Source organism: Petaurus breviceps, unplaced genomic scaffold, assembly GCF_028583685.1.
Source record: "Petaurus breviceps papuanus isolate PSGF00001 unplaced genomic scaffold, PetGlider_PUasm1.0 91133, whole genome shotgun sequence".
In the NCBI taxonomy this organism is placed as follows: domain Eukaryota; kingdom Metazoa; phylum Chordata; class Mammalia; order Diprotodontia; family Petauridae; genus Petaurus; species Petaurus breviceps.
Genome location: NW_027187419.1, coordinates 55,368,540 through 55,384,620, shown reverse-complemented (window position 1 = coordinate 55,384,620; position 16,081 = coordinate 55,368,540). Strand labels below are relative to the sequence as shown.

Here is a 16,081-nt window from a genome sequence, read left to right as displayed (position 1 = left end):
AAGACAAGAGGATCTATGACAGAGCCCTGTGAAACACCACAGTGGAAGTAAATTAGAAAAAGATCCAGCAAAGAAGACTGAGAAGAAGTGATCAGATAAATACAAAGAGAACCAAGAGAGAATAATGCCATGAAATGCTAGAGGGAATAGAGTATTAAGGCAATTGATATTAAAGGCTGCAGAGGAGTCAAAGATGAGGATTTTTTTTTTAATTATTGGATTTGGTGATTAAGAAATAATCTTTAACTTTGGAGATTGTAGTGTGGGTAGAATGATAAGATTGGAGGCTAAATTCTAGAAAGTTTAGAAGAAAATAAAAGGAAGGGAAGTAGAAGTATCTATTGAAGATGGCCTTCTCAAGAAAGTTTAGCCGCAAAGGTGAGAGATATGGGATAATAATAAATGAGGATGGATGGATGAAGTGAGGAATTTTTAAGGATTAGGGACACACAGGTACATTTGAAGACAGGGAGAGACTGAAGATGAGTGAGACAGGAGGAATGATAGATACTCTTCAATCTTGTGACTCTAGCCTCCTTGAGATTCTTCACAAAAGACACTACATCTCCTACTGTCAACCCACATACCTGAAATTTTTTCTCTTGTCACTGGCTTCCCTACTTTCCTTTAAGTCTCAGCAAGCCCCGCTTTCTACAAAAAGCTTTCCTGATCCCCCTTCTCTACTGGAGAAGACAGGATGGATTAGATTACTTACACATGTAGAAGATTTAACCTTTGGAAGGAAGATCATCTCTTCGTGTGAGACAAGGGTAAAGGAGAAGATAATAACAAAAGGCATCTGAGTGCTCTGAAATAAAGAGGAGAGAAGAAAGATCTCTTAAAGCATGTCCTCAATTTTTTGGTTAAAAAATAAATGAGGGTGATGAAAAAGGTAGCCATGAGGGGTCTGGAGAGGGATAAAAATTTTTGGAAGAGCTACTATGGTGAGTGGAATAGTGAGTCAACTAGGAAGGTATAAAATGATTGCTGTGCTACCAGTTGAGATTATGCAACATAAATTTATAGTGGATCCAGCTGAACACAATTCCCTGATTTTCTCCAACTTCATTTAGTAGCACATAAGTAGAAGTAAAAGCAGTGAATGATGTGGCCTTGGATGGGTTATCCATTACCAGAGCTAACTCAGCATTTGGGAGGCTCTAAAGGAAAGCATGAAAGAGAAGAGGTATTAGATTGCCTACCAAATGGAAAGTCTACAGAGGTTTTGTTCTGACCTCATTGTTGTATGCCTATAAAACCTTGACAGTATTCCAGCACCATGCCAGGAAATTGAATCGCTTTCATTTGATTTGTCTTAAGAACATTATGAAGATCACCTGACAAGACAAGGCTCTGGACACTGAGGTCCTCTCTCAAGCCAAACTGCCAAGCATTCAAACTCTATTGCAAAGAGTACAACTCTGATGAGCTGACCACATTGTTCACATGTCAAATACTATTTTACAGAGAACTCACACAAGGCAAGCATTCACATGGAGGGAAGAAGAAGTGATACAAGAACACGCTCAAGGTCTCTCTAAAGAACTTTTGTAATGACTGTGATGCACGCATCAAAGAAGATGTTGTGCTCTATGAGTGAAGCAGAATTGCAATAGCTCAAAAGAAATGTAAGATGTGCAACTTTAGAGTCATCTCCACTCCAAATGTTCATGTGAACTATTTGGGCCCAACCTGTGGTAGAACCTTCCAAGATCCTAATGGTCTGATAAGCCACAGTCAGATGCATTGTAACCTGACTCCAACATAGTGATGCCATTTTGGTCCTCTTCAAGAATGAAGTACAACAACCAACCAACTTAATCTCTATGAACCTCAGTTTCCTTATCTGTAGAATGAAGATAATGCAGAATATTTGCAGAAAAAAAAATTTAGTTAAACCTGAAAAGACTTTTTTCAATGAGAGCTATCTTATTTTTTCAATGAATGTTTTTGTCAGATCAGCTTGCTTTAAAGAACCCTTTCATTTCCTCCTAACCTGAAATGCTATGTAGCCTCTGCTTTAAATCATTTCTGTAATCCTCAACTATTTAATCTGCCTTCTGTGTCCCTAAATTGTCATGTATAGTCACCCTAAACCCTGTCCACTTTACTCTCAGAGATTTGCACTTGTCACTTTAGTGTGTAATATTTTTCATCTAGGGTACACTAAACATCTTATTCATATTGCTTCAAAAACTATCTGAAATATTACCTTTCCCAGGTTCCTGTCTACGTAGCAGTGACATCTCTTTTCTCTTTCACTTGGCCAGCCCTCCATTCCCCTTACCTCCTATATCTACTCTGTATATTTCAGTTTTTGCTCCTAATAAACCCCATGGACCCATCTAGTATTGCTTTCAAGTAGCACACGTTTCCTTTTCTTTTGTTCCCCTTCATGGCATTCTATTTTCATTCAAAAGCCCCTGATGGGTTTTTCCCCCTGATTATTTCTGGTACCTACTAAAGCACAGATAATGAAGAACAAATTTAAGACATATCTGACCCAATATGAATCCTCATTTTCAAATTATAGACTGCTCTGAAAATCACTTTGAATAATTGTTTTAGATACCCTTCAAGTTAGTGTTTTAGCACACATTCTATACTCACCTGGAAATTCAATGATTTCATAAAGATTTTATTTTGCTCCCAGGTTTACCTCAAGATGGAACCAACTGGTAAAGTGGAAGGAAGAACTACCATGAAGCATTTATGAATTATATTGGGCTTCTTGGAGCTAGAAGGGTGTGGTGACAAGCGCACAAATCCACATCCCCTAATATGGTTTATTTTGCTCTGGGGAAAAATTGTTTGCAAAAACTTTGCTTTTGATTTTTGTTATCCAAATAATTCCAGCTTAAATTGGAAGTCAGCTATTAATCTGATAATGACAAAGCTGAGACACATTCTCTGACGATTGATCTCAAATGACTTACAAAGCTTTACTTTACCTTATTTTCTGCATTCCTTTCCAGCCAGGAGTTCTGTCAGTTTTTAACACCCTGCCCAATCCTCCTTCCCTCAGTACCCCCACCCCCCACATAGCTTAAAAGGAAAATAGCCTGAAATATATGTATTAAGATGATTACTACATTCCTGAAAATATCCTTTAATTTTAATTTTTTAATTTTTATTTTTAACTTCAAAGCCTTCACAGGAATGTACATCTGTCTTTCAGGGAATTACAAGAAATTGTCAGGTTCCTGAAATACTTTGTTGTGTTGGGTCCTTTAATGGTGACATTGTGAATTGAAGTCACATTTTAATCAGCAATCAAATCAAAAAGACACCTGTAGTTTTGATAAGGTTTTCATATTCTTTGATATTCTGGTTTACTAATGCAAAATGGGGCAGCTAAGTGGCACGATGGATAGAGTGCTAAACCTGAAGTCAGAAAGACACATCTTCCTGAGTTGAAATCTGGCCTCAGACACTTAACTAACTGTGTGACCTGGGCAAGTCACTTAACCCTGATAGCCTCAGTTCCTTGTTCCTTGTTCTAAAATGAACTGGAGAAAGAAGTGGAAAACCACTCCAGTATCTTTGCCAAGAAAATCCCAAATGAGGTCACAAAGAGTCAGACATAACTGAAACAACTGAATGAAAACAATCCAATAGAGTACATTAATTCTCATGGATGCTTGTTCCTTCTCAGAGATCAATATGATTCTAGTATCAAAAATAGCAAATTTTATTTGACTGAAACATGTCTTCAGGGTGGTTTCTTTGAGGGTACAATGGTGGACCATTTACTCAACATTTCTCAAAACAACTAGAAAGGTCAAGAATCATTTCAAAGAACCTTATATAATACTAGTCATTGCTTGGGTTGGAGTACTATCTTGTTGCACTTTGAAAGAAGAGAGGAGGTAGGGGTTCTGGACCTTTTATTTCATCCATTCAAAAAGTTCTGGATGAGGAAATTCAGATCATCAACCTCTCCATAATTTATTGTCATAGAGAGTTCCCTGAGGGCACTAAGAAGTTGTAACTTGCCCATCCAGGGTCATGTTGTCAGTATGTATCAGAGGTTAGATTTGAAACCAAGTCTGCCTTTGAGTTCAGTGATAACTTTCTTATCACTGCATCATGTTGTCTCTAATATAATCCTCAAAATTAATGGGCCACTAGCCAGATCTGAGAAATCTGGCCCAAATTATATTTGACTTATACTGTTATTACATGTAATGGAATTCAGTTTGAGTTATATTATTGTCCACGTGCTAAATATAAGAGGCAGCTTGGCAAAGTGGAAAGAGCACTGGCTTTGGAGTCAAAGGTCTTGAGCTCATATCCTGCCTCTTTCACTAAATACCTGTGCGACACTGGGCACCATTGTTAACCAGGCACCTTACACCAATAAGGAAGTGGGCTCTGCTCTTAACTTCATTTACCTTTCTTACTATCCCTCTTCTATCAAGTCTTACCTTGAAATGTTTCTTCAGCTCTCTGCTTTCTCTGGCTGGTGTATCTGGTTTGGCAAAGATGTTGATATTTCAGTCTTTTGAGATCTATTTCCATTAACCTGAGGTCTGGGTATAGAGTTATAGTTGACACCTCTCCCTTGTAGTATCATCACCAAGGATTGTAACTTCTTCCTGTTAAGCTTGCTAGCTAGAGAAATTCTCTTAACTACTGTTACCCAGGCTAGAAGCTCTTCACCATGTTGGGGTCATGGACCACTTTGTCTCTCTGGAGAAGCAAACAGACTCCTCATAAGAACAATCTTTTTAAATGCAAAAGGAAAATATATAGGATTACAAAGAAAACCAATTATATTTATAACCTTAGGTATATGTATAAGATCCCCCTCACTGGTAGAGGTAATGATTACTTTATGGCTTATGTGGAGGGTCCACTTGGTGAGAGTGTGAGAGGACAAATTCTTCTGGCTTCTGATTTTGAGAGAAGACGCACATGAATCTGAGCACTCTTCTAGGAGAGGTCACTAAAGAGAGAGGAAAGAGGCAACTTCTGGAGCCTGAACCTATTTCTAATTAGCTGCATATACTTTGGGGAAATTTTCTCTAATGTGAGATTGAGCTTTCTCTCTGTCTCTCTCTATCTCTCTGTCTCTTTGTCTCTGTCTCTGTCTCTCTCTGTGTGTCTGTGTTTGTCTATGTCTATCTGTGTCTATGTCTGTTTCTTTGTCTGTCTCTCTCTCTTTCCATCCTTCCTTGGGACTCTATGTATTGCCTGGTGTTTTCTCCTCTGTATAACTTCTCTGATTTTTGTTTCCCATTGACTTGAAGAAATAGGAGGATTCTTCCCTTTCCAGACTTTTCAACAATCTTCTCAGGTTTCATGTACATGATTCCAGAACCCCCTTTCAAAATCTGATCATTGGAATTTCACTTTTTTTTCTCTCTTCTACCTGTCTTCTCCATCCCTATTTGGTATATCTATAATATTTCACCAACCCAATTTTAATAGCTGGTTCTGCCCTTTATTTTTACGTAGCCTGCTCAACCTACTGGTCCTAGACTTGGAAAATAGCACTGTGAATTGAGCGTAAGTCAGACCTTTCAAGTCCTTCCTTCATCCTGGCTTTCCCTCATGCTGCTTCAAGCTCAAGGTTCCCTCCCAGACTAATAATCTTCCCTAGTTTGATTAAGGTCTTTTATTAAGGTCTTTGATTAAGGCTCCCAACTCATTGCCAGTTCTAAGATGATGGGTACCTCCTAAAGTCAATGAACAATGGACATCAGTATGCTTTTTGCTACTCACTCCAATGATTTAATTGCTATTAGCAGGCTGCCTCTATCTCATGCCCTCCCATATTCTCAAAGGAGCGGTTCACTGGAATTTGGGGTTAAAATAATTCCTGAAACAGATAGTATCCTTTTAGTAAAGCATGTTTCATGCCCAAAGGAGAATACCAGGGTAATAGTACAAGTTTAAATTTATATTAAAGGTTGAAATCACTGATTTCCATAGATATGAAAACTTAGATTTTTGTGAAGATGAGGTATTGGTATAAACCTACAATAACTTAATTATGAAAATGGATTGATTGAAAGAGAAGTCTTAAGAAATTTCCAATGAAGCAAAACTCCCAACTGTCTCTGAGGACTAGAATCATGTCTTTTTTTTTTTTCTTCCATTAAAAAAATTGGAGAAAAAAATCTCATTGTAACAAGGTATTTCTTCTTTCACAATAACAGACTGTATAGGAATGTTCAATTGATTTCAGAAACTAAACTGGATCTCTCAAGTGTGGGTTATGAAATGCAAAAGGAATCTCTAGCCACTCAAGATAGGCAGTTTAAGGGGTTCCTGATCCCTTCTTGCTCTGGGACAGAACCAGTGTGTTCAATTTGTTTCAGAAGGTACCATATCAGTTCAGTGAGTGAATCTTATGGAGACTTCCTTTAGAAAAAATCTTTAAAATGTATAATGTATTATGTTGGGCTCTGTTTGCATAATGGGGGCAATCTTTGGGTTCCATGTGGCAATTTGAATAAAGCTGAGTCTTGAAGAATTACATATGCTGGCTCCTTGAAGAGGAAATTTGATGAGAAGGAGCAGCTTAGATTTGCTATGAGGTCACACAACTTAAAGCAGCTTTTCAACATCTTTTGAAGAAACCACCCTTTAAAGTTGAAACTGATCACAGTGACCTGGGGTACAGAAGTCAGAATCCCTCCCTGGCCTATCCATTACAGATGGCGGACCTTCAAAGTTGGAGGTCAGTGGAGGCTCCCAAAGTGCAGATGTCTGCCCAATGCTTACCCAGAAAAGTAAAAAAGATGCTTACTGTCTAAGGCTTCCAACCTGTGTGAGTAGGGCCATGACGGGAGGGTGAGGGTGAACAGCACTTGTGATCCTAGCCAAAATGACCATAAAACTAATTCTTTCCACCACCAACCCACACCCAATGTGTTTATTCTTCTAGATCCAATTCCAATCTAATCTGAAATTTTTTGATTTCTCCTGTTACTTTCTCAGTTTGGATCCCATATGCCAACCACAAGGAAAGAAATACTCAGGGAAACATTACCCAAATACTGATAAATGAGCATTCCATTTTCTTAGAGGTATAAGAAATGGGCATGGAGTGGGAGAGGGGACTCTGCTGCAAATTCCCATTTCAATCTACTTGAGTATAATAAAAGGGGGAATCAAGTCACAAAAAGAAGAAAGGACCAAAAAGGTCAAAATGGTTTTAAGGGGGATAAGAAAAATACTGCATTAGTTTTAACTAACATGAAGTGAGCTAACTTACCACAGAACCTATTAAGGAGTTTTGTGCATCTGTCAAAGAATTGAATAGAGCTCTTTTTATTATCATTAGTTCTTGGACATAGAAAGAATCACAGAGAAAGCTGAGACATGAAGAGTTTAACTTACTTGTGTAAGAACACATAAATAGTTAGTGGATTAGATGATCTTGAGGGTCCTTTCCTAGTCTGAAGAGTTGTCACATGGACAAGGGATTAGACTTGTTCTTCTGGACCCCAAAGGTCAGACATAGGAGAAAAAGGGTAGAAATTTCAGGAAAGCATTATTCACTTCAGTGTAAGAAAAAACTTCCCAACAGTTAGAACTGTCCAAAATTGGGATGAACTGCCTTGAAAGGTAGTGTTACCTTCACTGCAGATTACAAAAAAAAAAAAGCTAGATGGTATTAGCTAGAGATGTTATTGAGGTGATTCTTCATTCTAGCAAGGAGTTCAACTAGATGGCCACTGAGGGCCCTTCCAACTTAGAAATTCTATTAAAAAAAAGGAAGATATGGAAAAAGATTTGGAATAAACAGGGATAGAGAAAAAAATTAAAATTAAACTCAGAACACTGATTAAATGGCTGCATATTTTTTTTTCCTTCCCCTAAGAATTTAATAAATTACTCTTACTCTTTGACTTGGAGATGGATGATCTGAGATATTTTTGCGAGCATGAGACTTCACTCACCAAAGCTGGCAATTAAAATTTAGTAAAGAATTGATTGATTAGCCATCAGTCAATATATTTTGTAGCTAACTTGCATTACATTGCATTAGGAAAAGACCTTAAATGTGAACTAATCCAAATCCAGCTTTGCTATCATCTGGTTATATGATCTTGGGGAAATCATTTAGGGCTCTTTTAGTAAAATGTTTAAGTTGCACTGGAGCCAGGGTTTTTAACATTTTTGTATACCATGGCCCCCTCTGGTAGTCTGATGAAATCTATAGACCTCTTCTGAGAACAGTACTTTTACAATGAGTAAAATAAAATTCATAGGATTGCAAAGGAAACAAATTATATTGAAATATAGTTATCAAAACACTTCAAAAAAGAAATTCAATGAAGTTCTTAACAAGTAAGTACCTAGAAGAGATGATCTATAAGGGCCATTCTGCTTCTAAGAAATAATAATAATAAACCAGATCGTTATTACAGGCAAGATGGTTGCTCATAATTGCCCGAATTAACATCGATCCATAAAAGCTTAATAATTTTTAATAAATACCAATTCACAAATTATCCATAATTTCCAAGTTATAAGGAACAAAAAGCTTTCAAAATATAGAGACTTAGTAGAAGAGAAAATCATATAGGAACATGAATAACATGTATATCATTCCTCTTGTCCTATCTGCTATGGAAATGAGTTATACTGTGGGTGCTTTCAGTAAGCCTCCAAATGACAAGTTTATATCCTAAGACTTTGATTTGACTGCAAAAAGCAGTTATTTTATCCACCTTGCAATATCCATAGAACATTAAGTATAAGATTAATACCAGGACCTCATCAAAGGACCATTTCTATCTGAACTCTACCAACAATTTGAAAAAAAAAAGGTTTGAAGGAGGTGGTAAAAAATTGTAATAGTGACACAGAATAAAAACACTCTCAAAATATTGATACCTGGCAGGAAAAAATATCAAAATTTAAGTTGTGGGGCAGCTAGGTGGTGCAGTGAATAAAGCACCAACCCTGGAGTCAGGAAGACCTGAGTTCAAATCCAACTTCAGACACTTGACACACTTACTAGCTGTGGAACCTTGAGCAAGTCACTTGACCCCAATTGCCCTGCCTTCCTCCATCCAAAAAAAATTTTTTTAATTGAATTAAAATAAAAAGTTTAAAGAAGCATCTGCTTTGTCATTGTTCCCTAGGGGGCATGGTAGTTTTGCACCTGACTTGGGGCTGAAATCTCCCATATATATTCTCTCCCCCATTAGAATGTGAGCGTCTTGAGACCAGGGACAGTCCAACTTTTCTATTTGTATCCCCAGTGCTAATCGCTGGGCTTTGCACGTAGCAAACACTTAACACATGCTTTATTCTTTCATTCAAACCCATGTGGGAACATGAGGAAGAATATATCATCTCCATCATACTGTTTGCTACTAGTATTCTTCTGAGTCTTACTGTTTAGTGAGACTTCAGAAAATGAGTTTTCATCCCAATGTTTATTTTATTACAAAAAACCCACAATCATTCTATCCACCTGTGCTCCATGAACTTTAAACATAAGGGGAAAAATAGTAAGATAGCAATGTGTCCCATGATCCTTTCTATCTGGATTCCATCAAATATAAAATGAGAAGAATGAGAAGAATGCTGATGGCGCTTTGACATTTATACAGTCCTTTACAATTACAAAGTGTTTGCTGGGCATTATTTTTTTTTAACCTCCATAGCCATGCTATAAAGTAGCAGGAGCACTATTATCCCTATTTTACAGGTAAGAAAACTGAGGTTAATAAAGGTTAGGTAAGCTGCCTGTCACAGATCTAGGTAGTGGCAAAGCTAGGATTAGTACTCAGGCCACCTGACACCCAGTCTAGGGTTCTTTACCCTTTGCTGCCACATAATTTTCTCCTGCCATGTTTTGCAAATTATTGTTGTTGTCGCTGCTGTTGTTATTACTACATTTTATCTTTGGAAAGTTAGAAATTAAGGGAAGAATCCTAGCCACAGCAATGATAGCAGAAGACTCCAAAATTTTGGAGGAGCATGATGTAAGTATGGTTACTGAAAATAGGGGGAGTCTTTTTCTTTGGTGGAATTAAATGACGGTAATCATAAATTACTTGGGAAATGCCTTTTTTGTGTTGTTGTATCTACAGCCAGATTAACATGACCACCCTCTTCAGTCTTTCCCCCACCCCCAGCCTGTAGCCCCTCAGGCACACAACTAATTTCGCTGTAATTTAAGCAGACTTCATTGTTTATTTAAGGAAAGTTAAGTGAAAGCACATATGTGGGTATGATCATCTTGCTCAGCTCCTGAGCCAAAAAAACATGGACAGAAGTATTTTACCTGCACAAAAGGGGATTGTTAAGGCAGATGTGACTGGCAAGGACAAGGCAATGAAATCGAGGCTTTGAAAGCCCTGTCACCTAATGTCAGTTCCATGAAGATAGCTAACATCTCAGGACCCATCTCTATTCTTAGCTTGTCTTCAAAGAATATCAGGAGCCTTATCTCACAGGAGAGATCGCATTCTTGCTTATTTCCGCCTTGATTCAAAGTCTCTCTCTGAGTGGGAGTTGCATTTGAAGAAAAAATAGAGACTAAGTCCAAATTATTCTGTGCATGTTTCTAGTGACCCATGGAGCAATATTACTTATGTGTGAGTCCTGTTAATAAATGACTATGCATAATCATAAAAATGATAATTGTGGTTATAATAATAAACATTTTATTTTAAAGTTTGCAAAGAGTTTTATAGCCATTACCTCGCTGGAGTCTCACAACACCCCCTTTGAACACAATGGCTTTTATTATGTCCATTTTACAGGTATGGAAACTAAGCCTCCAAGGGACTAGGTGACTTGTCCAAGGTCACACTTCTATCATCTGCCTATCTACTGGGCTTCCCTAATTCCATTTTTGGTCCTGCTAATAACAATGCCTTGTTTCTGCAGACCTCACTGTTTGTATGCCTTAAGCACATATCCCAGATCACAAGAGTGCAAATGTTTCAGGGTCCTGAGCTGGGGCACTCTCTGAGACCCTCACAAGATCCCCTGCCCACCCAGAATCCTGCCTACTTTGAAAAACAAAGCCTCGAACCAGAGGGAGGAGTAGTTCAGTGCACATTCCTAGGATTTAGAAGTGACGCCTATTACTACGGATGGAGTCCTGGCAGACTTTTTTCATTGTCTGCATTGTTCAGCACCGAAAAGGGCCCCCAAAGAGTCTCTTTCATTGACAAACAAACGGCAGCTGGTGCTATTTCCCTTTAAATCAGTGTTTGGGTCTGGAGCCGTCCATGTAATCTCTCCAACAGCTCAACTTTACCAGAACAAAAGGCGTGACAAAAAATTAGGTGTGTGCCAAAGTGTTCTGAAGTGGGAAGGTGTGAGAAATTTCCTGGCCCACCCCCCTTTGCCCCCAACACTCCTCCCAGGCCCACACCACTCCTTTCCCATGGGGGACTATGTTAGAGTAAATCATCAGCTTTGTTTGTCAATGAACAAATGAGGGATTGTTCACCCTACTCAGAATCTTTGTAGAAGATTGAATTCTCTACCTTCTCTGGTGGGCAAGGCCTTTTTAGCACAGGATCAAATAAGCAACTGGGAAACCAGCAAGAAATCACCGATGCGGGTACATATTGGAAACAGCACAGACATATGTCTGGTACTTGTTCTAGAAGGCCAAAGGCAGGTGGGTGTCTTGTTTCCCCTCTCCACAAAACGGTGACATTAACTGGAGACTCCAAGAGAGAGTGGTGCAGATGCTGGGATTGCAGTCGGTAAACCCTGGGTTCAAATCCCACCTCTTCTAACTGTGTGAGTCTCCAAGCTTAGAGCTTAGTAGTGAGACAATAAATTATAGCTTAATTTCTACATCAGGGCTCCCTAATGGGTAAAATCACAGATTTTTATATATTGAACTGGTCCTTAATTAGCAAGTGGAGGTACCTTGAAAATAACACGGGAAAACACCTTGTGTTCCCCAGAGCAAAGTACCATTCACATTTATTATTGTGGTTGCTCCTATTTTACTTCAGTTATGCTTTCACTTTGTGGAATTGTTTGAGTGTATGTTAAAGCCCTACAGTCTCATGTAAACTCCTCTAGGGGAGGAAGATTATTCCGTTTGCTTTTAGTTATCTAGAGCCTAGAATTGTGCCCCCCACATAGTAGGTACCTACTACATTTTTGTGGTTGAATCAAATAATGCCATAAACTTTCTCAATTATATAAAATAAAATCAATATATTGACAAGGTATGTACCTGTGCATGAACTGTGGATGGTAGTCTCTTAATAGAGGAAGCCATTTCATCAAAACATATGTTTCATCCTAAGATTCTCTGTCTTAGTAATCCAGTGTGTTTAATTAGTTGCTAAACAAGGCACTCTTATCTTTGTAAATGCCAGCTTGCTAAATGAGAACCACAGTGACAAACCAAGACCAAGTAAATACCTGCACCCACTCTACTGTCCTGGTCCCACACACAGCATTAAAGACTGTTTATACAACACCAAGATGAGGAAGAAAACCGAAAAGAGTGGGAAACATAGTTAATCCTCTGGATGTTTGCAAAGATACAGATGTTTGGCATTGGGTAGTCAGAACATCTGGATGTTTGACTAGATTTCCCCCTTTCCATGGTTTTTCTGGATTCTGACAGACACAGCCAGAGATAAGGGTTGTTGAGACAAGATGTTCAGAACAAGACAAGGGGACACCTGGATAAGACCTTGGGAGAACTCCTCGATACCTAGCCCGACTAATACTATGTTGTATTCTTAAACATTCTTTAATTAAATAGAAGATAAGGAGAAGAAATGTTTTGAATCAAATCATGCAATCTGATTAGAAACATTTGCTAAAGACAGAATCACTAACTCCAAATTTTATCTCCTTTCATCAGCCTTTGTGTTCGCACATGTTCACCAATGGGAGAAGAGGAAATAGTCTGCTTATAGGCATGTCATTGATTCAACATTCACAAAGCTCCTACTATGTGCAAGATAGTCTGACAGGTGTTGATTTGAATGCTGATTGAGATTGTTGTTGTTTGTGCCCTTTATTTTGTTCCAGGGGATTATAAACTCCTAAAGGGCAGGGATTATTCTTTATATCTCTATATTTCCAGGAGATACCAATGGGCCTGGCACATAGTAGGCACTTAACAAATTCTTGCTCAATTAAATTAAATCCTGCTTTGTTGTTTGGTGGGAAGTTGAGACAGTTGCCATAATTTTTAGAATTTTAATCGAGAAATTCATAAATGACAGTTATCTGTGTGACAATAGTTGTGCTTTGCCTTACTTTGTCCTGTTTCACCCTTCCCCTTCATGCTAGCAGTCTTCTTGTCAGAGAATATTTATGAACATTGCCCTATTGCTTATTCTCACAACTCCAAAATGTTTTTCAAACAGTTTCGTTCTTTTCTTGCCTCTCCTCCTGCACCTTACAATCACTCTGGGCAGTGATTCTACATGCTCTTGTGCTGGACTGTAGTTTGCATGTACCAATCACTTCAATGGGTCATGGCTTTTCAGTTTTTTCTATATGGAACCTCCCTACATTGAGGAAGTTCATAACCTGAATATAAATCCTGTAGCTGTCCCTTACTACCTGAATGACTTTGGACTCAATGTCTCAATTTCCTCAGTCCAGAAACTGGGTCTCAGTTTCTCTATATGAAAAATAAGGGCATTGAACTAGATGATCTCTAAGGTTCCCTTCAGGTTTAAATACTCCCTTCATCCTCATCACTGAGTAGATAATTCTTAGAGACTTACCAAAGGGTCAGAAATACCAACTGACTTGTCTTTGGTCATATAGCTACTGGGTCCACAAACAGAACTGGAACACAGTTTCTTCCTGACTCTGAGATCAGTATCCTATCCAGTATCATACTGCCTTACATTATGAATACTGTTTTAAATTATATAAATCTTTGTGTTCTATAGAGATTTGCCTCCTATTCATTCTATTTTGTTGTTCTTCAGTTATTTTCAGTCACATCTGACTTTCTATGACTCCATTTGGGGTCATTTCTTGGCAAAGATAGTGGTGTGGTTTGCCATTTCCTTCTCTAGCTCATTTTACAGATAAGGAAACTGAGGCAAACAGGGTTAAGTGACTTGCCTAGGGTCACATAGCTAGTAAGAGTCTGAGGCTAGATTTGAATTCAGGAAGATGAGTCTTCCTGATTCAGACCCAACACTCTATCCACTGAGCCACCTAGCTGCCCCATTCATTCTATTTCACAGAACAAAATTATACTATTTAATTCTAATAATTATTCCATTTTCTTTACTATGGAGTCAAATAACATAACACTAGGATACCGATGAATGAGCCTGGTCTTGTGTCTAAATGGTGTCCTTACCACTATACCAGTGACTTCTCAATTGCAAGAAGAATAAATGAGTGTCCCTTATTATACTAAAATGCCTTCTAGAAGAGAGTGTACCCAAGTTCATTTTTTTTTCTCATTTCCTGAAAGAACACTTGCCAATAGTTGGCTATCGCTATGGGGTTCCCAGTCAAGGCCAGCTCTGGAGATCAGATGGAGTTACTCTTAAGCTCTAAGGGAAATCTCTACACTGTTTTCAGTGGACAAAAGAACAAGATATATGTGAAGAATACACTGGTATATAGTAGGATTTCATGCTACAATTGTCTTATCATCCTTAAATGTATAGATGAGGAAATTGAGGCATCAAAAAAAGCAAAATATTTAGGTTTGGACAGTAATGGATGGGTAGTGAAGGACTTGATATAGCTATCATTCCTATGTTTTTTAGTCTAGTTCTGCCTTCAGTGCTTTTGAATCAGAAAACTCATTTTAAAGCACAACTCAGGTCATTCTGGTGAGTATTTCGTGAACCACTGAGGTAATGTTTATTCAGGCTCACACTTTACTAACTCTTCATGTGCAATGTTTACAACTTCCAAAGATTGCCCTGGCAGTTATTAATGCTACACAAACCCCAAACCATCTAAATTGGTTAATCTGGACAAAATGCAGGGGTAGCACCAAGCAATGTGAGGCCCGCTGTTTCTAGTCTCACTCGAGTGTATGCACCACTAATGTCAGCTTAGATTTGTCAGCCGTCTTCACAGGCCCAAGAGTAATTATAGTCAACAGCAAGGCTGAGCACAGCCAAGGAGGCAATACAACAGGAAATTGTGGGGAAATTTAAAAAACAAAAACAAAACCAAACAGTCCTTTCAATTTAAAAAAAAAAAGTTTCACAAGAAAAAAAAAAGACATGAAAGGGAAAATATGAAATAAAAGCAGTGTTTGTGTACTTCAGGGGTTTCATTAACCAACTGTCTTTGGGGTTACAGGGGCCAGTCCTATCTTGGGCTTAAACCAGAATTTGTATGAGACATTACTGCATTCTCTTCCCTCAGAAGAGCACACAAGCCAATCATCAGTCTATTTTTAGTTGCACAGTTAATGATCTGTTGGTGCCCATACTTTACACTCTGTCACAACAACTGAGGCCTACAGCTGAAGCACAGCTGGCCACTCATTCCCCTAGCCCTGTAATTTAGCCTAACAACTTTAGGGACAAGAGGAAATGGCAGAGTGCCCTGGAGCCCCCACAGACGCTTCAAAAATTAGTTTCTTACTATACTGTATATATACACACATACAAGTATTTTCGGCAAATAGAGTAGGCAGGCCCAGCACAGATGTGCACGAAGTACTACTTACCATGTGTGTGCAAAAAAAAAAAAAAAAATGGTGACTTGCCTTAAAGAGGTAAGAGGGAAATGTTGTGTATGTATGTGGGAAATAAGTGTGCTTGTATGAGAGTTCTGTGCCCTCTGACTGACAGGCTTCTGAGGCCCCTGGTTCACCAAGAGAGTAGGGAAAGAATGAGAGGCTGCTATCAGAAACAAACTAACCCTGTGACACAAAGTTAGTAGTGACCAAACCAAGGGTGGGGAACCTGCAGCCCCTAGGCCACATATGGTTCTCTAGGTCTTCAAGTGCAGCCCCTTGACTGAATCCAAACTTCACAGAAGTCATGGGAATTGGAATCTGAAGATCTTCCCTGCCCCCAGGCCCTTTGATAGGCTTAAGGGACTCTGAGAACCTTCCTTGATTTGAAAATATACTCTGCCCCCTAATAAGCTGAATGTGGTCACATGGAGCCTGTGG

The 16,081-nt window shown here is 38.6% G+C and overlaps 1 long non-coding RNA gene across 4 annotated transcripts in view; it reads right to left on the bottom strand.

The window, feature by feature from the left end:
* LOC138154893 (uncharacterized) overlaps nt 1-16,081 on the bottom strand; it is a 311,748-nt gene that overhangs the window by 155,360 nt on the left and 140,307 nt on the right. For all 4 annotated transcript variants that reach the window (XR_011166705.1, XR_011166703.1, XR_011166706.1 and 1 more), the window contains one exon: nt 716-808. This is a non-coding gene — a long non-coding RNA (uncharacterized lncRNA). The remainder of the gene's footprint in view (nt 1-715; nt 809-16,081) is intronic.